Genomic DNA, 23,115 nt, shown 5'->3' with positions numbered 1-23,115 from the left:
GAAGGGTTCTTCTGCTGCCTTTATGCGCGTGCATGCTGTTGCTTATCAGTGTGACGTCGTCTGTTAAGGCGTCTATTGCAGTTGTTTTCAAACTTATTTAGTATTTCCAAGGGCCCCCATAACTCTGACAGTGTGCAAATTGTAAATTAGTAAATTAATATTATGATAAGCCTTCCACAGTAGTAGCTTTTTCATATTTTCGATTATTGTGCATATTTTCCTACATAATACCTTTACAAATGTAAAATTTGTAATACAATATATCATTGTCTTCGTGTAAGTACTCAATTGGGGAAGTTTCATGGTGATAACAATCTAATATAGGTATGGTTTTGCCCACTCAATTCATAATTAACGTTCCAATGTTGGAGCTCATGGTTCATGGACTAAGAACCAAAATGAACTGAACCGGTTCCCATTGGGAACCAACCGGTGGAAAAGGGGCCTGTGAGAGTTACAGAGCTGTAAGGTTCCATTTGTACCCTGTGAGAGTTACAGAGGTGTATAAGGTTCCATTTGTACCCTGTGAGAGTTACCGAGCTGTATAAGGTTCCATTTGTACCCTGTGAGAGTTACAGAGCCGTAAGGTTCCATTTGTACCCTGTCAGAGTTACAGAGCCGTAAGGTTCCATTTGCACCCTGTGAGAGTTACAGAGCTGTATAAGGTTCCATTTGTACCCTGTGAGAGTTACAGAGCTGTAAGCTTCCATTTGGTGTAGCTTATTTTACAGCTGAACAACAAGCCTGACAAATCTGTGTTAACAGTATGGCAGGTGACTCACTTTCTCCTCACAACAACACAACTAGGTCACTTGTTAAAGGGCCACTTCACCCCTCTTTTGCAACCAAAAATCTTATTTTAATGATGTTTAGGACACAAGAAACACTTTCCTGGGGGTTTGTATGTGTGTGCAGTGCTCTGGGCCCTAAGGCTTCATACACACATAAAGAACAACTGTTCTGTGCTCTGCCTGTGTTTCATGGCCGCCCCAATGCTTTTCCAATGGAAGTCACGTGGTTTGACCAAACACTTGTGTTTGATCGCCCCCCTCCCCCCAATCAAACACAAGTGTTTGGTCAAACCTAATGTGGACATATTGCACTGAGTCTATAACTGTTCTAATGTGGAAATATTGCAATGAGTCTATAACTGTTCTAATGTGGACATATTGCACTGAGTCTATAACTGTTCTAATGTGGACATATTGCATTGAGTCTATAACTGTTCTAATGTGGACATATTGCACTGAGTCTATAACTGTTCTAATGTGGACATATTGCATTGAGTCTATAACTGTTCTAATGTGGACATATTGCACTGAGTCTATAACTGTTCTAATGTGGACATATTGCACTGAGTCTATAACTGTTCTAATTTGGACATATTGCACTGAGTCTATAACTGTTCTAATGTGGACATATTGCACTGAGTCTATAACTGTTCTAATGTGGACATATTGCATTGAGTCTATAGTCCTAACTGTTCTAATGTGGACATATTGCATTGAGTCTATAGGCCTAACTGTTCTAATGTGGACATATTGCATTGAGTCTAAAACTGTTCTAATGTGGACATATTGCATTGAGTCTATAGGCCTAACTGTTCTAATGTGGACATATTGCATTGAGTCTATAACTGTTCTAATGTGGATATATTGCATTGAGTCTATAACTGTTCTAATGTGGACATATTGCACTGAGTCTATAACTGTTCTAATGTGGACATATTGCATTGAGTCTATAACTGTTCTAATGTGGACATATTGCACTGAGTCTATAACTGTTCTAATGTGGACATATTGCACTGAGTCTAAAACTGTTCTAATGTGGACATATTGCATTGAGTCTATAACTATTCTAATGTGGACATATTGCACTGAGTCTATAACTGTTCTAATGTGGACATATTGCATTGAGTCTATAACTGTTCTAATGTGGACATATTGCATTGAGTCTATGACTGTTCTAATGTGGACATATTGCATTGAGTCTATAACTGTTCTAATGTGGACATATTGCATTGAGTCTATAACTATTCTAATGTGGACATATTGCATTGAGTCTATAACTGTTCTAATGTGGACATATTGCACTGAGTCTATAACTGTTCTAATGTGGACATATTGCACTGAGTCTATAACTGTTCTAATGTGGACATATTGCATTGAGTCTATAACTGTTCTAATGTGGACATATTGCACTGAGTCTATAACTGTTCTAATGTGGACATATTGCACTGAGTCTATAACTGTTCTAATTTGGACATATTGCACTGAGTCTATAACTGTTCTAATGTGGACATATTGCACTGAGTCTATAACTGTTCTAATGTGGACATATTGCATTGAGTCTATAGTCCTAACTGTTCTAATGTGGACATATTGCATTGAGTCTATAGGCCTAACTGTTCTAATGTGGACATATTGCATTGAGTCTAAAACTGTTCTAATGTGGACATATTGCATTGAGTCTATAGGCCTAACTGTTCTAATGTGGACATATTGCATTGAGTCTATAACTGTTCTAATGTGGATATATTGCATTGAGTCTATAACTGTTCTAATGTGGACATATTGCACTGAGTCTATAACTGTTCTAATGTGGACATATTGCACTGAGTCTAAAACTGTTCTAATGTGGACATATTGCATTGAGTCTATAACTATTCTAATGTGGACATATTGCACTGAGTCTATAACTGTTCTAATGTGGACATATTGCATTGAGTCTATAACTGTTCTAATGTGGACATATTGCATTGAGTCTATGACTGTTCTAATGTGGACATATTGCATTGAGTCTATAACTGTTCTAATGTGGACATATTGCATTGAGTCTATAACTATTCTAATGTGGACATATTGCATTGAGTCTATAACTGTTCTAATGTGGACATATTGCACTGAGTCTATAACTGTTCTAATGTGGACATATTGCATTGAGTCTATGACTGTTCTAATGTGGACATATTGCATTGAGTCTATAACTATTCTAATGTGGACATATTGCATTGAGTCTATAACTGTTCTGTGAAAGAAAATATTGCACTGACTCTGACTGATCAATCTAATGTGAAAGAAAATATTTTCTACCAGTCTGACTGTTCTGATGTGAAAGAATATATGTGTCTATGCATGACATGTAGCTACACAAAATGGACAATAAAATATGTGGAAACCGTGGAAATGTACTATTGACTAAGGGAATTTATTATAAATGATTACTATGGCACTCTGAGTATCAAGGAAAAATATCATGGCACTTCATGTCAAAAAGTTTGCCTACCCCTGCTCTATATAGTACTGTTTGATATTGTGATTGAGTACAGTATAACAGCAGTATCATAATAATAAAACATACGCCAGATGTACATACGCAGAATTACATAATGTAGAATGTAGATAGATTGATGCAATGGGGGGAAAAACATCAACATGACAGAAGAAAAGATGGTCTCTAACAGACTCCAACACAGGTCACCACCATACTTTTCTGTTCTAATACTTTCTCAGAAAACTCTTGACCCAGTCAATAAGAAATACCACTCAAAATGGATGATCATAACGCATGTTTACGTGGATGTGCTGATGTTTCTCGGTCTCTATAATTGAGTACCACAGACGAATAACAGTTCAAGTCCACACTATTGATCCATAATATATAAATGATAGATAAGGGTTCAGGACAGGAGGTTTCGTGGAGGGGTCAGTCTGAAATTTGGACTTAGACTGTTTTTCGTCTGTGGTACTCAATTAAGCTCTTGTCATACTGTTCACATAATGTGTGCGTTCATGGCATTGTTGGTTGCTTGTAGTAGTAAAACTCTTGCCACACTGACCACAAGGAAGTATAACTCCAGTGTGTACAATCATGTGAACTTCTACATTATTTGAACGAAAGCATTTCCACACACTTCACAATGTCTAGTGGCGTTTAAGGCGGGACATTTCAGAGACACTGATCACATCCATGGGGTTTCTATCCACTGTGATTCCCAGTATGAGTTATCTGGTGGCTTTTAAGGCCGTCCAAACGAGAGAAGTGTTGTCCACACTGATCACATCCATAGGGTTTCTCTCCAGTGTGAATTCTATGGTGGCTTTTAAGGTTGGACAAATGGGAGAAGCGTTGTCCACACTGATCACATCCATAGGGTTTTTCTCCAGTGTGAATTCTCTGGTGGCTTTTAAGGTGGGACAAATGAGAGAAGCGTTGTCCACACTGATCACATCCATAGGGTTTCTCTCCAGTGTGAATTATCTCGTGTTGTTTAAGGCTGGACATTCGAGAGAAGTGTTGTCCACACTGATCACATCTATAGGGTTTCTCTCCAGTGTGAATTATCTGGTGTGTTTTAAGGCTGGACATTTGAGAGAAGTGTTGTCCACAATGATCACACCCATAGGGTTTCTCTCCAGTGTGAATTCTCTGGTGGCTTTTAAGGCTGGACATTTGAGAGAAGTGTTGTCCACACTGATCACATCCATAGGGTTTCTCTCCAGTGTGAATTCTCTGGTGTCTTTTAAGGTGGAACAATTTAGAGAAGTGTTGTCCACACTGATCACATCCATAGGGTTTCTCTCCAGTGTGAATTATCTGGTGTCTTTTAAGGTGGAACAATCGAGAGAAGTGTTGTCCACACTGATCACATCCATAGGGTTTCTCTCCAGTGTGAATTATCTTGTGTTGTTTAAGGCTGGACATTTCAGAGAAGTGTTGTCCACACTGATCACATCCATAGGGTTTCTCTCCAGTGTGAATTCTCTGGTGCTTTTTAAGGCTGGACATTACAGAGAAGTGTTGTCCACACTGATCACATCCATAGGGTTTCTCTCCAGTGTGAATTCTCTGGTGCTTTTTAAGGTTGGACATTACAGAGAAGTGTTGTCCACACTGATCACATCCATAGGGTTTCTCTCCAGTGTGAATTCTCTTGTGTGTTTTAAGGCTGGACATTACAGAGAAGTGTTGTCCACACTGATCACATCCATAGGGCTTCTCTCCAGTGTGAATTCTCTGGTGGGTTTTAAGGTGGGCCAATAGAGAGAAGCGTTGTCCACACTGATCACATCCATAGGGTTTCTCTCCAGTGTGAATTCTCTGGTGTATTTTAAGGTTGGAGATGCAAGTGAAGTGTTTTCCACACTGATCACATCCATAAGGTTTCTCTCCAGTGTGAATTATCTTGTGTGTTTTAAGGTTGGACATTACAGAGAAGCGTTGTCCACACTGATCACATCCATAGGGCTTCTCTCCAGTGTGAATTTTCTGGTGTATTTTAAGTTTGGAGATGCAAGTGAAGTGTTTTCCACACTGATCACATCCATAAGGTTTCTCTCCAGTGTGAATTATCTTGTGTGTTTTAAGGCTGGACAATCGAGAGAAGTGTTGTCCACACTGATCACATCCATAGGGTTTCTCTCCAGTGTGAATTCTCTCGTGTTTTTTAAGGCTGGACATTACAGAGAAGTGTTGTCCACACTGATCACATCTATAGGGCTTCTCTCCAGTGTGAATTCTCTGGTGTATTTTAAGTTTGGAGATGCAAGTGAAGTGTTTTCCACACTGATCACAGCAATGGTGTTGTTTCTTTGCCGAGCGTCTGTGTTCATTCACCTCTGGTAGGTCAGGGCAGTCAGACTGGTGATGCGACACTGGAATGGAAACAAATACAAAGGAAAGATTGTTGGTAGGTAGAAAGACTTTAGAGAAGTAGAAGCACTTTGTGGATGTTCAACAAATCTCTGTCATGTAGCTAACTAACAGTGGCCTTAACAACTGTAGCAGGTACTTAGAGATTAACTAGATAAAGTGCCCCTCTGGGCAGGTTGTGGCCTCCTGGTGGCGCTATAATAGGCCAATGGGAAACGGGTGCCATTTCTTCTTATGCCTTGGATGGCAATTGGATGATTTCAGGCATTTTGTTCCAAAAATGTGTTTTGCAAAAACAGGTCAATGTGAAAAGGGTGGGATATATTGTTTTTGTTCAAAACGGGCCAATCCAAAACTTTGAAAGCCAATGTTAGCCAATTAGGATGGAATATGAAATATCGGACAGATCCATCTTGAACACATGACTATAGAGATACTGTGTAACGATTTGCGTTACACATTATTTGCGTTATATTTTTGGACAGAATCTGGATGAGTAATATCAAAAAAGTGTTTTTCAAAAGTCGGCCTCCTGGTGGCACTATAACAGGCCGTTGTGGAAAATCTGGGGCAGAGGTTTATCGTTGGCATCCAGGGAGTGTGTGTGCAAGATTTGGCATCGACCGGGTTAACAGTGCCGGAGATTAGCTGGTAACAGATTGATGGACGCACACACACACACACACACACACACACACACACACACACACACACACACACACACACACACACACACACACACACACACACACACACACACACACACACACACACGGACGTAGTGCAAAACATACTCTATCCCCATGCCTTCGGCCTGGTGGAGACAATTAGAAGTCCAGGCATGGCCTTATTGTCTTCACCAGGCTGAAGGCATGGGGAGAGAGTATGTTTTGCACTCCGTGCGTACGTGCGTCCGTCCGTCCGTCCGTCCGTCCGTCCGTCCGTCCGTCCGTCCGTCTGTCCATCCGTTACCAGCTCATGGCCCAATCCATGCCAAACTTTGCACACACACTCGCTGGATGCCAACGACGAACCTCTGCCCCAAATATTCTTAAACGGCCTGTTATAGCGCCACCATGAGACCGATTTAGGCAAAACACATTTATGTAGATAACTCGTACACATTTTATCCATACATCACACAATTTGGTATACACTATCTCCATAGTCATGTGATCAACACGGATCTACACCATTTCCCATCCTGATTGGCTAGGATTGGCTTCCAAAGTTCACATGATTCGTCCGTGATTCCACAGTGTGCAATTTCCGTGAAATTATACACGTACATTTCCACTAGGCCGAGGACGACATGCCACTATTTTTTTTCTAAATCAGCCTCACGGTGGCGCTATAACAGGGCAATTCCTGTTTTTAGCTATAACTGCATCGATCTGTATACAACTTATGTATGCGCACTCCCTAGAGGCCATGGAAAAACATTTTCCCTGCATCCCTCCACATCTGCCGGTTAGTCGCACAGATTTCATCCAAATCTCACGCAAATCCGTACACATGATCTCTGTAGTCATGTGATCAAGACGAGCCTGTTGGATTTCTCAGATTCTACACTGATTGGCTAAGATTGCCTTCCAAAGTTTGCAGGAGTAGCCCGTTTTGTACATTCTCATCCAGAATTCTATCCTCAGAGATGCTATGAGTGATTTGTTGCAAAAAACAAAACAACATGTTTATATTACTCCTAAACATTTTGCCAAGCATCACACACACTCCTATCCTCAGTGGAGACCTGTGCCCAGAAGGGCACTTTTTCTAGTTTTACTATAATTTTATTAAGGACAAAGCATAGTTACCGAAGGTCACTCCAGTGCTAGTCATCCCAAGAGCTCATCGCTTCTCTGGACATTGGTGTGTGTGTGTGTGTGCGTGCGTGCGTGCGTGTGTGCGCGTGTCTAGACCAAGTCATTATACTGAGTACATGATCATTTCTATAGGGTTTGTGACACAATGGCTATTGATACAATGGTAACTATGGCCCAATTCAATAGCCTGTTAATCCCATAGTGATCCTTTACCATTGGTCACTGCAGGGGCCTTCCTTGGAATGTGGGCTGTGGCCACTCTAGTATGCAACCCCCAGAGCTCCCATGCAGACACTGCAGGCTTATCATTTTATGCACAAGCAATATATAGGCTATATAGAAGGGAGTTCAGAAAACTGTCAGTATTTAGAAGACATTTTGTAGAATATAGTTTCAGGCCAAAATGGGTTAAAGAGTAACATACCAAGGTCTTTGGGATCCTCCTGTTCAGCAGAAATGTCCCTGGTGGGGTCGAGAGAGTTCATCTTCAGCTCCACAGTCAGATGTGATCAGAAATGATTGATATCCTGGAGGAGTTGTGGAGAAATTACACAGACCAGGACTTCTACCCTGGAGGAGTTGAGGAGGAATGACACAGACCAGGTCTTCTACCCTGGAGGAGTTGAGGAGAAATGGGCTCAGACCAGGACTTCTACCCTGGAGGAGTTGTGGAGGAATGACACAGACCAGGACTTCTACCCTGGAGGAGTTGAGGAGGAATGATGGTGGAGCCGAACTGCTTTGAATGAACAATAGAACCATCTCCACCAATCACAGTCTAACATAATGATCTCCACCCCCGCATCCTCCTCCAATCACAGTATAGCATATTGTTCTCCACCCCCCTCCTCCCCCCAGACATCTCAATGGATATACTGTGTGTGTGTGTGTGTGTGTGTGTGCGTGCGTGCGTGCGTGCGTGCGTGCGTGCGTGCGTGCGTGCGTGCGTGTCGGCAGCATGAGACTTACACACTCGGCTCCTCTTTGCACCCCCCGCAAGGGGGCTAGCCGGCTGCAGTAGCTCTCTCTCCCCCTCTCTCTCTCTCTCTCTCTCTCTCTCTCTCTATGTCTCTCTCTCTCTCTCTCTCTCTCTCTCTCTCGCTCTCTCTCTCCCTCTCTCTCCCTCTCTGTCTCTCTCTCTCTCTCTCCAGAGATAAGTCTCAACAGCAGAAATCCAACGGCTCGTATAAAAATCCTCCCAGAATCCTCGGTTTCTCCCAACCACCTCCCCCCCAACCGGACTACACGTTCTACAACTGGTATACACACACACACACACACACACACACACACACACACACACACACACACACACACACACACACACACACACACACACACACACACACACACACACACACAAAAATGATGGCATGAGCAGGATTCGAACCCAGGAGGAACAGATTGAAAGTCTACAGCCTAACGAACCATGCTATGGTGAGCTGGCTAGTGGCTGCTGGAATGCTTTTCCAGACTCTACTACATTATAACAACGCCCAACTCATGCAAAAGAAAAGGATATAACTCCATCCCCTCTCGTATTTCTCAGAGATATACATGTAGCTCAGGGGTGATTTCACGTGTGGGTAGCGCCTCCAAAACTAAATGCCAAAATGGCAAGTGGTTGGTATTCAACCCTTGATTTGAGTTGCTTAGTGGATTGGTGTGTGTGTGTGTGTGTGTGTGTGTGTGTGTGTGTGTGTGTGTGTGTGTGTGTGTGTGTGTGTGTGTGTGTGTGTGTGTGTTGTGTGTGTGTGTGTGTACCAGTTGTAGAACGTGTAGTCCGGTTGGGGGGGAGGTGGTTGGGAGAAACCGAGGATTCTGGGAGGATTTTTATTGATTGAATGTGAATCACAAGGCGTCCTTTTAAACAGTCCCTTTCAGCATGCCAAAGGGAGAGCGAATGATCACTAATCCCTGTCAAGTGACTACCCCCCCACACCCACCTCTTTAGAACCCCCCTCCCCCCACACCTCTTTATAACCCCCCCCTGTACATATCATTTTGTATTTGAATTGTGCTGTTATTTTTCATGTCATGATTATGAATTGAAGGAAGTTCCAGACACACATAGGAACGCACCCAGGGTGCCGGCCCGATTCCGGCGAGCCGCCCCACGTCCGAAACGGTTGAGAAATGACAGAGTTACCGTGTGGGGGTCCCTCTACTGTACCCTCTACTGTACTGTACTGTACTGTACTGTACTGTACTGTCACTGTACTGTACTGGCACACCCGAAATCACCATATATACAGTTAATATGTGCGTGTGTGTTTGCCAGCCACACACCCAGCCAGCCACACACACACACACACACATAGCTCCGTAAGGGAGTGGTTGCACCACTCAAAAAAATCTGAAGGCAACAGACTCATACAAATTATGCACATTTATAATAATTATTAAAATAATAATAATAAATTAATGATTTACATTCTGGGGATATCTTTCACAATAAATGTACATGTTCTAGACATTCTAATGATCACAAAAAATATTGTGTGAATTTCTGCCTCTGTGGGGGGTATTTATATATGCAAATATCATGACCAATGGCATTGCAAGACTAAACAATGAACATCAATGATGATGTTTAGGTGAACAAATAAATAATAATTACTTAAATTTTATATAAATGTTGCCCAAAAGCATCGTTGGGCCTGCAGGGTTAAAGCATCGTTGGGGCCTGCAGGGTTAAAGCATCGTTGGGGCCTGCAGGGTTAAAGCATCGTTGGGCCTGCAGGGTTAAAGCATCGTTGGGCCTGCAGGGTTAAAGCATCGTTGGGGCCTGCAGGGTTAAAGCATCGTTGGGCCTGCAGGGTTAAAGCATCGTTGGGCCTGCAGGGTTAAAGCATCGTTGGGGCCTGCAGGGTTAAAGCATCGTTGGGCCTGCAGGGTTAAAGCATCGTTGGGGCCTGCAGGGTTAAAGCACCGTTGGGCCTGCAGGGTTAAAGCATCGTTGAGCCTGCAGGGTTAAAGCATCGTTGGGGCCTGCAGGGTTAAAGCATCGTTGGGGCCTGCAGGGTTAAAGCATCGTTGGGCCTGCAGGGTTAAAGCATCGTTGGGCCTGCAGGGTTAAAGCATCGTTGGGGCCTGCAGGGTTAAAGCATCGTTGGGGCCTGCAGGGTTAAAGCATCGTTGGGCCTGCAGGGTTAAAGCATCGTTGGGGCCTGCAGGGTTAAAGCATCGTTGGGGCCTGCAGGGTTAAAGCATCGTTGGGGCCTGCAGGGTTAAAGCATCGTTGGGGCCTGCAGGGTTAAAGCATCGTTGGGGCCTGCAGGGTTAAACCTGCAAGATTATAAATACACAAGATTGGTTGTTTTAAATACTCTCTCTCTCTCTCTCTCTCTCTCTCTCTCTCTCTCTCTCTCTCTCTCTCGTTCATGGCACGTTCATGTTGGTATAATCCCATCCTTGATTCACAGATTTTCAGGCAACTGGTGCACTTGAGCTCCTGTCCTGATGCGGCTTCGGTAGAGGTCTGGGTGGGTTTGTCACCCTTTCGGCGAGCACGTTTGTGCATTGCAGCTGTTCTGCTGAGCTTCACAGCAGCTACGTTTACAGCAGAGCGCCAAGAGCTTTTGTCAGTGGCAGTGGACTGACTGTAAGTAGAGTAATAGTAGAGTCTGTAGTTAGTGCATGTTGCTTCTGCTTGCTACTCTGCTTTCAGCTACTGCCGCCGGCTAGCCCCCCCCATGCGGGGGGTGCAAAGAGGAGCCGAGTGTGTAAGTCTCCTCCTGCCGCACGCACGCACGCACGCACGCACGCACGCACGCACGCACGCACGCACGCACGCACGCACACAGACACACAGGGGGGTGGAGAACAATATGCTATACTGTGATTGGAGGAGGAGGCGGGGGTGGAGATCATTATGTTAGACTGTGATTGGTGGAGATGGTTCTATTGTTCATTCAAAGCAGTTCGGCTCCACCATCATTCCTCCTCAACTCCTCCAGGGTAGAAGTCCTGGTCTGAGCCCATTTCTCCTCAACTCCTCCAGGGTAGAAGTCCTGGTCTGAGCCCATTTCTCCTCAACTCCTCCAGGGTAGAAGACCTGGTCTGTGTCATTCCTCCTCAACCACTCCAGGGTAGAAGACCTGGTCTGTGTCATTCCTCCACAACTCCTCCAGGATATCAATCATTTCTGATCACATCTGACTGTGGAGCTGAAGATGAACTCTCTCGACCCCACCAGGGACATTTCTGCTGAACAGGAGGATCCCAAAGACCTTGGTATGTTACTCTTTAACCCATTTTGGCCTGACACTATATTCTACAAAATGTCTTCTAAATACTGACAGTTTTCTGAACTCCCTTCTATATAGCCTATATATTGATTGTGCATAAAATGATAAGCCTTCACTGCAGTGTCTGCATGGGAGCTCTGGGGGTTGCATACTAGAGTGGCCACAGCCCACATTCCAAGGAAGGCCCCTGCAGTGACCAATGGTAAAGGATCACTATGAGATTAACAGGCTATTGAATTGGGCCATAGTTACCATTGTATCAATAGTCATGCACGCACGCACGCACGCACGCACGCACGCACGCACGCACGCACGCACGCACGCACGCACGCACGCACGCACGCACGCACGCACGCACGCACGCACGCACGCACACACACACACACACACACACACACACACACACACACACACACACACACACACACACACACACACACACAGGTCTCCACTGAGGATAGGAGTGTGTGTGTGATGCTTGGTAAAATGTTTAGGAGTAATATAAACATGTTGTTTAGTTTTTTGCAACAATGTTCTTCATTTTGTTGAGGAAATGCAGAGCCAGATCACTCATAGCATCTCTGAGGATAGAATTCTGGATGAGAAGGACATGTGCAGCATTTTGTACAAAACGGGCTACTCCTGAAAACTTTGGAAGGCAATCTTAGCCAATCAGTGTAGAATTTGCGTGAGATTTGGATGAAATCTGTGCGACTAACATAAACAATGTGTTTTGCAGAAATCTGCCTCATGGTGGCGCCATAACCGGCAGATGTGGAGGGATGCAGGGAAAATGTTTTTCCATGGCCTCTAGGGAGTGCGCATACATAAGTTGTATACAGATCGATGCAGTTATAGCTAAAAACAGGAATTGCCCTGTTATAGCGCCACCGTGTGGCTGATTTAGAAAATAAATAGTGGCATGTCGTCCTCGGCCTAGTGGAAATGTGTGCGTGTATAATTTCACGGAAATTGCACACTGTGGAATCACGGACGAATCACGTGAACTTTGGAAGCCAATCCTAGCCAATCAGGATGGAAGATGGGAAATGGTGCAGATCCGTGTTGATCACATGACTATGGAGATAGTGTATACCAAATTGTGTGATGTATGGATAAAATGTGTACGAGTTATCTACAGAAATGTGTTTTGCCTAAATCGGCCTCATGGTGGCGCTATAACAGGCCGTTGAGGAATATTTGGGGCAGAGGTTCGTCGTTGGCATCCAGGGAGTGTGTGTGCAAAGTTTGGCATGGATTGGGCCATTAGCTGGTAACGGACTGACGGAACGACGGACGGACGGACGGACGCACGTACGCACGGACGGAGTGCAAAACATACTCTCTCCCCATGCCTTCGGCCTGGTGGAGACAATAAGGCCATGCCTGGACTTCTAATTGTCTCCACCAGGCCGAAGGCATGGGGATAGAGTATGTTTTGCACTATGTCCGTGTGTGTGTGTGTGTGTGTGTGTGTGTGTGTGTGTGTGTGTGTGTGTGTGTGTGTGTGTGTGTGTGTGTGTGTGTGTGTGTGTGTGTGTGTGTGTGTGTGTGCGTCCGTCAATCTGTTACCAGCTAATCTCAGGCACTGTTAACCCGGTCGATGCCAAAACTTGCATACACACTCCCTGGATGCCAACGATAAACCTCTGCCCCAGATTTTCCACAACGGCCTGTTATAGCGCCACCAGGAGGCCGACTTTTGAAAAAAACTTTTTTGATATTACTCATCCAGATTCTGTCCAAAAATATACCGCAAAAAATGTGTAACGCAAATCGTTACACAGTATCTCCATAGTCATGTGTTCAAGACGGATCTGTCCGATATTTCATATTCCATCCTAATTGGCTAACATTGGCTTTCAAAGTTTTGGATTGGCCCGTTTTGAACAAAAAAAATATATCCCACCCTTTTCACATTGACCTGTTTTTGCAAAACACATTTTTGGAACAAAATGCCTGAAATCATCCAATTGCCATCCAAGAAGAAATGGCACCCGTTTCCCATTGGCCTATTATAGCGCCACCAGGAGGCCACAACCTGCCCCGAGGGGCACTTTATCTAGTTAATTTCTGCAACAGGTGAAAGTACCTGCTACAGTATGAGTACCACAGACGAATAACAGTCTAAGTCCACACTATTGATCCATAATATATAAATGATAGATAAGGGTTCAGGACAACGAGGCCTTTTCATGGAGGGGTCAGTCTGAAATTTGGACTTAGAATGTTTTTCGTCTGTGGTACTTGTTGTTAAGGCCACTGTTAGTCAGCTACATGACAGAGATTTGTTGAACATCCACAAAGTGCTTCTACTTCTCTAAAGTATTTCTACCTACCAACAATCTTTCCTTTGTATTTGTTTCCATTCCAGTGTTGCATCACCAGTCTGACTGCCCTGACCTACCAAAGGTGAATGAACACAGAAGCTTGGCAAAGAAACAACACCATTGCTGTGATCAGTGTGGGAAAAACTTCACTTGCATCTCCAAACTTAAAATACACCAGAGAATTCACACTGGAGAGAAGCCATATGGATGTGATCAGTGTGGACAACACTTCTCTGTAATGTCCAACCTTAAAAAGCACCAGAGAATGCACACTGGAGAGAAACCCTATGGATGTGATCAGTGTGGACAACACTTCTCTAGAATAGAACACTTAGAAACACACCAGAGAATTCACACTGGAGAGAAACCCTATGGATGTGATCAGTGTGGACAACACTTCTCTCAATTGTCCCACCTTAAAACCCACCAGAGAATTCACACTGGAGAGAAACCCTATGGATGTGATCAGTGTGGACAACACTTCTCTAGAATGGACCTCCTTAAAGGACACCAGAGAATTCACACTGGAGAGAAACCCTATGGATGTGATCAGTGTGGACAACACTTCTCTCAAATGTCCAGCCTTAAAACACACCAGAGAATTCACACTGGAAAGAAACCCTATGGGTGTGATCAGTGTGGACAACACTTCTCTCAATTGGCACACCTTAAAACCCACCATAGAATTCACACTGGAGAGAAACCCTATGGATGTGATCAGTGTGGACAACACTTCTCTAAAATGTCCAGCCTTAAAAGCCACCAGAGAATTCACACTGGAGAGAAACCCTATGGGTGTGATCAGTGTGGACAACACTTCTCTGTAATGTCCAACCTTAAAACACACCAGAGAATTCACACTGGAGAGAAACCCTATGGATGTGATCAGTGTGGACAACACTTCTCTCAATTGTCCCACCTTAAAACCCACCAGAGAATTCACACTGGAGAGAAACCCTATGGATGTGATCAGTGTGGACAACACTTCTCTGAAATGTCCAGCCTTAAAAAACACGAGATAATTCACACTGGAGAGAAACTCTAAGGATATGATCAGTGTGGACAACACTTCTCTTGATTGTCCAGCCTTAAAACACACCAGATAATTCACACTGGAGAGAAACCCTATATATGTGATCAGTGTGGACAATGCTTTTCTGTAGTGTCCAGCCTTAAAACCCACCAGAGAATTCACACGGGAGAGAAACCCTATGGATGTGATCAGTGTGGACAACACTTCTCTAGAATGTCCTACCTTAAAAAACACCAGATAATTCACACTGGAGAGAAACCCTATGGATGTGATCAGTGTGGACAACGCTTCTCTCATTTGTCCAACCTTAAAAGCCACCAGAGAATTCACACTGGAAAGAAACCCTATGGATGTGATCAGTGTGGACAACACTTCTCTAGAATGTCCTACCTTAAAAAACACCAGATAATTCACACTGGAGAGAAACCCTATGGATGTGATCAGTGTGGACAACGCTTCTCTCATTTGTCCAACCTTAAAAGCCACCAGAGAATTCACACTGGAAAGAAACCCTATGGATGTGATCAGTGTGGACAACCCTTCTCTATAATGTCCTACCTTAAAAAGCACCAGCGAATTCATACTGGAGAGAAACCCTATTGATGTGATCAGTGTGGACAACAATTCTCTCGTTTGGACGGCCTTAAAGCAACCAGATAAATCATACTGGGAATCACAGTGGAGAGAAACCCCATGGATGTGATCAGTGTCTCTGAAATGTCCCGCCTTAAACGCCACTAGATAATTCACTCTTGATAGAAACTTTCATTGTGATGTGTGTGGAAATGCTTTCGTTCAAATAATGTAGAAGTTCACATGATTGTACACACTGGAGTTATACTTCCTTGTGGTCAGTGTGGCAAGAGTTTTACTGCTATAAGCAACCAACAATACCATGAGCGCACACATTATGTGAACAGTATGACAAGAGCTTAATTATAAACATCAGCACATCCACGTAAACATGCGTTATGATCATCCATTTTGAGTGATATTTCTTATTGACTGGGTCAAGAGTTTTCTGAAAAAGTATTAGAACAGAAAAGTATGGTGGTGACCTGTGTTGGAGTCTGTTAGAGACCATCTTTATGGTGGTGACCTGTGTTTGAGTCTGTTAGAGACCATCTTTTCTTCTGTCATGTTGATGTTTTTCCCCCATTGCATCAATCTATCTACATTATGTAATTATTTTTGACATGAAGTGGCATGATATTTTTCCTTGATACTCAGAGTGCCATAGTAATCATTTATAATAAATTCCCTTACTCAATAGTACATTTCCACGGTTTCCACATATTTTATTGTCCATTTTGTGTAGCTACATGTCATGCATAGGCCCATATTCAGATTTTCTTTCACATCAGAACAGTCAGACTGGTAGAAAATATTTTCTTTCACATTAGATTGATCAGTCAGACTCAGTGCAATATTTTCTTTCACAGAACAGTTATAGACTCAATGCAATATGTCCACATTAGAACAGTCATAGACTCAATGCAATATGTCCACATTAGAACAGTCATAGACTCAATGCAATATGTCCACATTAGAACAGTTATAGACTCAATGCAATATGTCCACATTAGAACAGTTATAGACTCAGTGCAATATGTCCATTAGAACAGTTTTAGACTCAATGCAATATGTCCACATTAGAACAGTTATAGACTCAATGCAATATGTCCACATTAGAACAGTTATAGACTCAGTGCAATATGTCCACATTAGAACAGTTATAGACTCAATGCAATATGTCCACATTAGAACAGTTATAGACTCAGTGCAATATGTCCACATTAGAACAGTTATAGATTCAATGCAATATGTCCACATTAGAACAGTTATAGACTCAATGCAATATGTCCACATTAGAACAGTTATAGACTCAATGCAATATGTCCACATTAGAACAGTTATAGACTCAATGCAATGTGTCCACATTAGAACAGTTATAGACTCAGTGCAATATGTCCACATTAGAACAGTTATAGACTCAGTGCAATATGTCCACATTAGAACAGTTATAGACTCAGTGCAATATGTCCACATTAGAACAGTTATAGACTCAGTGCAATATGTCCACATTAGATTTGACCAAACACTTGTGTTTGATTGGGGGGAGGGGGGCGATCAAACACAAATGTTTGGTCAAACCACGTGACTTCCATTGGAAAAGCATTGGGGCGGCCATGAAACACAGGCAGAGCACAGAACAGTTGTTCTTTATGTGTGTATGACGCCTTAGGGCCCGAGCACTGCATGCACACACATACAAACCCCCAGGAAAGTGTTTCTTGTGTCCTAAACATCATTCAAATAAGATTGTTGGTTGCATAAGAGGTGGCCCTTTAACAAGTGACCTAGTTGTGTTGTTGTGAGGAGAAAGTGAGTCACCTGCCATAATGTTAACACAGATTTGTCAGGCTTGTTGTTCAGCTGTAAAATAGGCTGCACCAAATGGAAGCTTACAGCTCTGTAACTCTGACAGGGTACAAATGGAACCTTATACAGCTCTGTAACTCTCACAGGGTACAAACGGAACCTTATACAGCTCTGTAACTCTCACAGGGTACAAATGGAACCTTATACAGCTCTGTAACACTGACAGGGTACAAATGGAACCTTACGGCTCTGTAACTCTGACAGGGTACAAATGGAACCTTATACAGCTCTGTAACTATGACAGGGTACAAATGGAACCTTATACAGCTCGGTAACTCTCACAGGGTACAAATGGAACCTTACGGCTCTGTAACTCTGACAGGGTACAAATGGAACCTTATACAGCTCTGTAACTCTCACAGGGTACAAATGAAACCTTTTACAGCTCTGTAACTCTCACAGGGTACAAATGGAACCTTACAGCTCTGTAACTCTGACAGGGTACAAATGGAACCTTATACAGCTCTGTAACTCTCACAGGGTACAAATGGAACCTTTTACAGCTCTGTAACTCTCACAGGGTACAAATGGAACCTTACAGCTCTGTAACTCTCAAAGGCCCCTTTTCCACCGGTTGGTTCCCAATGGGAACCGGTTCAGTTATTTTTGGGTCTTAGTCCATGAGCCATGAGCTCCAACATTGGAACGTTAATTATGAATTGAGTGGGCAAAACCATACCTATATTAGATTGTTATCACCATGAAACTTCCCCAATTGAGTACTTTGAGTACACGAAGACAATGATATATTGTATTACAAATTTTACATTTTACAAATGTGAAAAAGCTACTACTGTGGAAGGGCATGTATTAATTTACTAAGTTACAATTTGCACACTGTCAGAGTTATGGGGGCCCTTGGAAATACTAAATAAGTTTGAAAACAACTGCAATAGACGCCTTAACAGACGACGTCACACTGATAAGCAACAGCATGCGCGCGCATAAAGGCAGCAGAAGAACCCTTCCTCTCATAAGTTCTAACTGCACTCACGTGTAAAAAATGCACCATCAAACTTTCAGATGCTGTGTTTCTCCCAGTCTGGAGGAAGAATGATTAGGATTTGTATTGTGATCTCTCGCCCTTGAAATATATAGTCCTTGGTTTCTGTTGTTTGAACAATAATTAGTATTAGTATTAGTAGTATTATTATTATTATTAGTAGTAGTCTGTAGTATGTCTGTCAGGTGGAAACCTCATAATTTATGTCCAAAATTGTACATTTTCCGGATTCAAAAGTAGCAGATCTGCCACTTTTGATGCTTCTGACTGACATTGTAGTATGATCAAGTAGGGCATTCATTTACGATAAGAAAAACACAAACACGTACATGGAGATAACAGGATTCTGGCCCACAGCAACATGTGTTTTGGTCTGGATCCACATTAATTTACGATAAGAAAAACACAAACACGTACATGGAGATAACAGGTTTCTGGCCCACAGCAACATGTTTTTTGGTCTGGATCCACAGCAACACTGGTTATTTTTTTCCATTTCCTGAAAACGAAGGTTTTATGGACATACAAGGTTTTCCTTATACTGTACAATAGAAGACCTTTGCGGGAGACTTTATTAATATCATTTAGAAAAATACACATAGGCCTATAGAAATAAAATATTGTTTTTGAGTGGTGCAACCACTCCCTTACGGAGCTACCTGTATGTGTGTGGGTGGCTGGCTGGGTGGGTATCTGGGTATGAGCACGAAAACAGTATGGTTGTTTTTCACCACCTGTGCGCAACCTAACACACACACAAACACACACGCACGTATTAACTGTATATATGATTCTTTCGGGTGTGCCAGTACAGTACAGTACAGTAGAGGGTACAGTAGAGGGACCCCCACACGGTAACTCTGTCATTTCTCAACCGTTTCGGACGCGGGGCGGCACGCCGAAACCGGCCTGCACCCTGGGTGCGTTCCTGTGGATCTGGAACCCCCCCCCAACACCCAGTGTCAATTATCTAATGTAATCCCTCTGCCGACCTGGGGAGAGCAACGGACTGACCTCATGCTTCCTTCTATGCATGAGGAGTCCAAGCTGCTTCTTTTCACCTGACGGGGAGTTTCCCCGGTAGGATGTAACGCGTGGAAGGAACAACCAGTTCCTTTCCCCTCCATCCAATTTTTGTGAGGGTACCTATAGTACTACCCTAGGGGACACGGGGAGAACATGCAAACTCCAGACAGAAAGGCCCTTTTGCCAACCCCAGCCAGGGTATGTGCACTGATGACGCGGAGGAGAGAACACACTCTCAGCACCCACAGCGTCCCCAGCGGGAATCAAACCCAGGACCTTCTAGCCGTGAGGCGACAAGAACAAGAAAATCAATATTGTTGACATGATTCATTCATTCTGTTGTAAACTGAAAACAAAATGTCCTTCACACCCCCTACAGATGTATTCAACGGTACAACCCCTACAGATGTATTCTCTTCAAAGCTGTAATCTACCCTTGAATCAACATATACAGGTGTATATTATATATATATAAATATATATATATATACATATATATATATATATATATATATATATATATATATATATATATACACACACACACACACACACACACACACACACACACACGCCTTTCTAATCCCTATTCCTATGCTGGTGCTTCCTTATCATACACATTCTGTGTTCTGTCTGTGTTTAATGGGAGCCACATGGTTTGACCAAACATTTGTGTTTAATAGTGGCCTCAGACATTTTATGAGCGTCACGGGGCTCTGAGTTTGTACTGATTGCTTGTACTGGATTTTATTCTACGTAGTAAAATCCCAGAGTATTAACTTTAACTCTTGAGTGCAAACAATCACTGCGGCGGAAGGAGTCGTTTAAGCGTCTCCTGCCGAAAAGCTGCCGTCGATATTGCCGTCGTGCTGACGGGTCGGAATCCATTGTCGAAGAACTGAACATGTTTGGTCTGTTGCTGACCTCGGTAGCCGTCGTTATCCATGTGGTGGTGATGAGGGGGTTAATACTCCACTGTAGAGTGGACCTGTCTGGTAAATGGTAAATGGTGCATTTATATAGCGCCTTTATCCAAGGCGCTTTACATAGTGCATTACATTCACCCATTCACACACACATTCATACACCGATGGCGGCAGAAGCCATGCAAGGTACCAACCAGCACATCGGGAGCAATTTGGGGTTCAGTGTCTTGCCCAAGGACACTTCGACATGTAGACAGGAGGAGCCGGGATTCGAACCGCCGACCCATGGATCATTGGACGACCTGCTCTACCTCGACGTGCACACATAGACATCAAAGGGGGCTTCAGCCCTGCCCCTATTTCCCCGTCTGTAAAACAACTGCCCTTTCCAGACCATGAATGCAGCATTTACTACAAGGTGAAAGAAATGCAAAATGCCACTCCTTTCCTTTCCATGCCATACCGGACGGCAGCATTCAGGAGAATTGCTTTTTTTCCAAAGTCTCCTGAACTTGAACGCAGCATTTTGCGTTGAACTAATTTGTTTTCGAAATCCACGTCGCAGACTGCTTCTCCAGTAGATAAGGAGTGCAGATTTGCGCCCCCCCCCCCAAAAAAAGCTGATCTACAAGCTGATCTACAAGCTGATCTACAAGCTCAACGTGTCACAGCACGACGCGTTGTGAGCTTGTAGATCTTCTATTTTTGCTATTTTTGTCCAAAAGTGCCCTCTCCCGAGATTTCAGCCCCTGCCTCTCTAACTCTCTCTGCACGTCCCTGGTAGCCATGGATCACACACACAGCACTCGTCATGTTTCAGGGCTGACTACTGGTGTAGAAGCAGACCTAAATATGCCAGAGACATTTGCCTGTCGCACATTTGAACTAGATTACCATATTCTCAATCTAAACTCTCAATTCCTATTCCAATCGATCAACTCCAAAGCAAAGCTATATAGGCATAAATTGCATTTTTACCTATAGCTTGTTTCACTGTGAGTGAAACAAGCGACCAGGTCTACTGTATGAAAACAAGCCCAAAAGAAGCCACCAGTTTCACATTTGAGCCCTACAGTACATCAGCTATTTTCAAAAAATAATCTTGAAAACATGATCAAATAAGCAAAGTTACTTCAGAAACAAGCCCAAACAAAATCAACCCGCTACTATGAATATTTAAGCGACTTTACTGGAAAACAAGCCCAAAGTTGCTTACATGCAGCAGACATGGGAACACTGGCAACACTGCAGACCAGTGCTGCAGTGTTCTCAAATGTGTAAAATGAATACCACAGGTAGGCCCATATCTGGGGGCCTGGGTGGGCATACATCTCCTATGGCAGTGTCAGTCAACTTTGTTGTTTGTATTTATTTAATTTCCTTCCCATTCCATAACTGTCCCGCATGTCCCTTGTCAATATCAAATCCCTCCCAGATTGAATGAATGGTTTGGTTTATTTCGATCTTATGCCGTTAGTACATTACAAGATGAATCATGTTTTAAGCTCATTTGATTGTGAAATTAGTTCCGGAGCAACCAGCTTGCTAAATGCATAGCCTACTCAGAAGACTTACAAGATGACTTTGCAGAGTAAATGATCCATTTAAAGCAATTCATTGAAAACGAGTGAAAACAGTCTCCAAGGGAACAATTAATATTTTTGCGCCATGTCCGTATATATACAGACCCCACCGCTAGGGGATGTTATTTGCTAGGTCTGTATCATACAGACCCCGCCGCTAGGGGATGTTATTTGCTAGGTCAAATACTTTTTGAAAAGTCTATGAGGAAAATGAACGAGGAATTATTTTCCGGGTCTCTCGAGGGGGCGGGACTGCGACGCTCTATAGACGAATAAAGTACCTTTTAGTGTCAGGAGGTCACGGCGGGGTCAAACCGCTCCAGAAGGGCGTGGTGGTGCCGTGTAAGCCCTGCCCACTCCCCCGGCTGCAGCACCATGACGGCGGCTAGCTCCTCCCCCTGGGCGTGGCTGTAGCGCAGCGGCAGCGTCTCCATGGCGACAGGACGAACGAGGGGCGGAGCCACGGCTGTGACGAAGGACCACGCATCATCGTCCTCATCCTCGTCTTCATCATCATCTTCGTCATGGTGGGCGGAGCTTTCTAGAAACTCCATGGAGGCATCCCATAATACACCTGGGCACAATGTATTACAACATATCCATTTATATAACATTGATTTTACAATATACTGTACATGGGGGTCCCAGAGATAGAAATACCATTAAATGGGGGTTGAGGGCCCAGGACGGAGATCTCCGCCCGGGTACTTAGTATGGTCTGATGCCTGAGACGGAGATTGATGAAAAAAAACGACGGAGATTAATGATATGAAAACCGGTCGCGCTTGTTGCGCAATCCTTGATGTTGCGCAACAGTGAGACGTCATCGAAAATGTCCCCCCCCCTGTTTAGCCGACGACAAGGGAAATCTTAAAACGTTAATAACTCGCCATCTAAATCATCCCGTCTAATTATAAAAATCACACCCGTGTGAACTGAGTGGTGCAACTGTTGAAGAATAACGATAGAGATTTATTATAAGCTTTTTTGAGATCACTCTGACGTAATGTCGGTGATGTCAGTGATGTCACATACTAACCATAGCAA

Source organism: Electrona antarctica, assembly GCF_951216825.1.
Source record: "Electrona antarctica genome assembly, contig: scaffold_25, whole genome shotgun sequence".
NCBI classification, from domain to species: Eukaryota; Metazoa; Chordata; class Actinopteri; order Myctophiformes; family Myctophidae; genus Electrona; species Electrona antarctica.
The sequence above is the reverse complement of the archived record's forward strand: the minus strand, read 5'-3'. Positions refer to the sequence as shown.